The following is a 2,822-nucleotide window of genomic DNA, read 5'->3' on the forward strand; positions in this document are numbered from 1 at the left end:
AATTAAAGTCTTTTTATTAGATTTTCAACAATAAACAGATTTCAACAACATTACATACAAAGTGTCATATTTGATTACCGATATAGCAGTCTTAATAATAAAAAACTAGTGATGTTGCCCATTATCAAGATAGTAAGTTCAGTTAACATAGCAATAAGTGAGTGAGGTATATAATCAGATACAGTGAAAAGGTGACAGTAAGCAAGAGTTTCTCTTAGTCCCCCAGGACCAATTTGCATTATAGCTTAACTAGGCATTGTGTGTGTGTTGAAACGAGATCAGTCATTGGCTGATTGGTGTTTTTATTGCAATCCATAACATCACAAGGTTCCATTTGACTGATGTCTTGAGATCAATATTGTAGCATTTTGTAACAACAAAAATGCATTCCGTTTAAGAGCCTGTGATGTTCAGATAATCCCCCCCCCCTCCTTTTAAGTAGTCTTGAGTATCTTGTTTTCTACTGTGTTTAAGAATTATAAGCCATGTTGGGCATTAACCGTTCAATCCGAAACAGAGTTACACCCTTCTAAATCCATTAAAGTCAATGAACAGACTCAGCTTAGGAGGCCACTGGTGTAACTCAGTTTAGGATGCCACTGTGATATTTGAAAACCAGGGAACCTGGGACTGTCTTGTTTGATTCTGTATGCTGTGCGATGGGTCTCTGACCGTAATAAACACTACTACTACTACTGAAAACCAGGGTAGAAATGCTTGAAATAAATACAAAAAAACGTGAGCTCTCTCCCCCCTCATTTATTGCTATGCTAACTAATTTCCGCTTACTTGCCTCAAAACACTGGGGTCTATTAGGCTTGGAATGGGGTGTGGGGGGGGGAGGAGTTAAAAGATTCCCAGAAAGGAGATCCTGAAGGCAATGAATAGCTGGAAATCTTATCCTGAAAAATGTGTAGGGCCTATCCCATTACTGAGAAGAAAGTGCTTCTAAAAATGGCTCTCAAGGAACTGCAGCTGTCTCCTTGTGTTGTGGGGCTTTTCCGACAATTCAGGGCAGCAGAGAAGTCACTGTGGCGAGCACAGGTGGCAAAGGTAAAAATGGGAGAGTGCTTGACGTACGAGAAACGTGTGCGCAGCGCTTGTAAGAGCATCACTCGGACCGCACAAACAAAACGCTTCCCCTTTTTTGTTGCCGACAGATACAAAAAAACAACAACCCTAAGTGCTCGTTTATATCTTCCTCTTTCTCTTTAACACAACATAGTTTTATTTGCTCCCGACAGTCAAAAATTGCTTGTGCACAGAGAACACGCTTATTAGATATGTTACGCCAAGTAGCTTCATTCAGGCACCCTTTTGCCCAGCTTCATCTATTGGAAATGTTTTTATGGGGGGAGGGGGAGATTTTGAGTTGAGTACATTGTAGCAGCTCAAGTTTCACTCCGTGAATTTACACCCACCTTCCAGGCTCCTTAACATACGGGCCCGAGGTCTGATCAGAAGGAAGATCTGAGTCTCTGAATTCTGAGAACCAAAGCCCTTTTATTTAAAGGAAAAGGGCAGCCCAGGAAGAGACAGGAAGGGACCATGTCCAATGAAACCAATAATTGTGACAGGCTAAAGAGAAAAGACTGAAAGGAGCTGGGAGCATCTTTTTTTTTCAACCATGAGGCTTAGGACCTTACCCCCCCCCCATCCAAACATCATTAATCTAAAAACCACAGCATTTCTGTTCCTTCCCCCCCCCTTAAACAGCAAGTGGGGTCAGTAAGAGGCATGCAAAGGGCTCACCTAAGTCCCAAGGAGAAAAACAGACCGCACTGGTGGGAGGACAGGAGCAACTGGCAAGCCACAGGCAGCTGGTTCACCGAGGAGGTATAAATGTGTTTCTTACACAGCTCAGCAAAAAAAACTCATTCTCTCTTTTTGGGCATGGAGGCCTCCTCAGACCAATAGTGTGCAAGAGGCCAGAAATACAAACCACCTCCCCTGACTAATGCAATCAATTTGGGAAACATTCAAGGAGTCTTGGAGGAGGAAAAAAAACCCACCATGGGAAAAGCTGGAAACTCTACTAGAAGAGACTAGAACTGTACAAAATAGTCAATATCGTAACCTCTTAAGAACGGGCTGGATTCTTTAATGACACGCTGGGAAATAGACAAGTCAGATCAAACTTGATGTGTAAATGTTTATGTTGTTACAAAAATACAAACAGTAAGTAGGTAGTGATAATATACTCTTGTTTTAATGTTCTCGTCTTGGTAACATACCCAATTTGTTAGTTGAGTTTATTTTGTTAGGATTGTTTTGTTTCTGAATATTAACTACTGATTCTTGTTCTATCTATACGTTCCGATGGGAAAACGAGTACAGTAAATTGTCGTGTGTTATAATATTTGAAAAATTAATTTATCGCTTCTCGGCCTTTTGGCTAAGATCAAGTGTGTAATTTAAAAATTATTTTTTTAAAAAAAGAATCATCAGAGAGGAAGTGTTCATGAGATTACCACCATTTATTTTGCAGGATACTGGGGAAGGGGGTGTTGAGAGAAATGTTTTTTTTTTTCTGACAGGCCTGTAAAAACAATACATACGCTCAAGAGTCAGAACTTCTGTTGAACATAGTATTTACAGCAGCACCCTCCCCCCCAGTTATTTCCGGACACCCAATCCGAGTTTTCCTCTGTTCCCTATCCTATTTGTATCCCAGCCTTTCTCAAAAAAAAACCACACACACATGGAGTTATCATATTTCGTCCTCACAACAACCCTTTGAGGTAGGCTAGGATGAGATGGCCAAGCATTTAGGCAGAGCTAATAGATTCAAAAAAAAAAAAAGGAGCTGCGGTGGCTCAGGG

The 2,822-nt window shown here is 40.9% G+C and overlaps 1 protein-coding gene across 2 annotated transcripts in view; it reads right to left on the bottom strand.

The window, feature by feature from the left end:
* TNNI2 (troponin I type 2 (skeletal, fast)) overlaps positions 1 to 1,818 on the bottom strand; it is a 17,616-nt gene extending 15,798 nt beyond the window's left edge. Inside the window, exon 1 of one of the 2 annotated variants that reach the window (XM_015407194.1) lies at positions 1,753 to 1,815. The gene's annotated coding sequence lies outside the window, so the exon portion shown is untranslated. Of the gene's footprint in view, positions 1 to 1,752 lie in introns of both variants that reach the window. The other variant, XM_015407193.1, reaches the window with a different exon arrangement.
* Positions 1,819 to 2,822: the final 1,004 nt, after the last annotated feature.

The sequence above is a fragment of the Gekko japonicus genome, unplaced genomic scaffold (genome assembly GCF_001447785.1).
Source record: "Gekko japonicus isolate JY-2015 unplaced genomic scaffold, Gekko_japonicus_V1.1 scaffold4858, whole genome shotgun sequence".
Classification (NCBI taxonomy): domain Eukaryota; kingdom Metazoa; phylum Chordata; class Lepidosauria; order Squamata; family Gekkonidae; genus Gekko; species Gekko japonicus.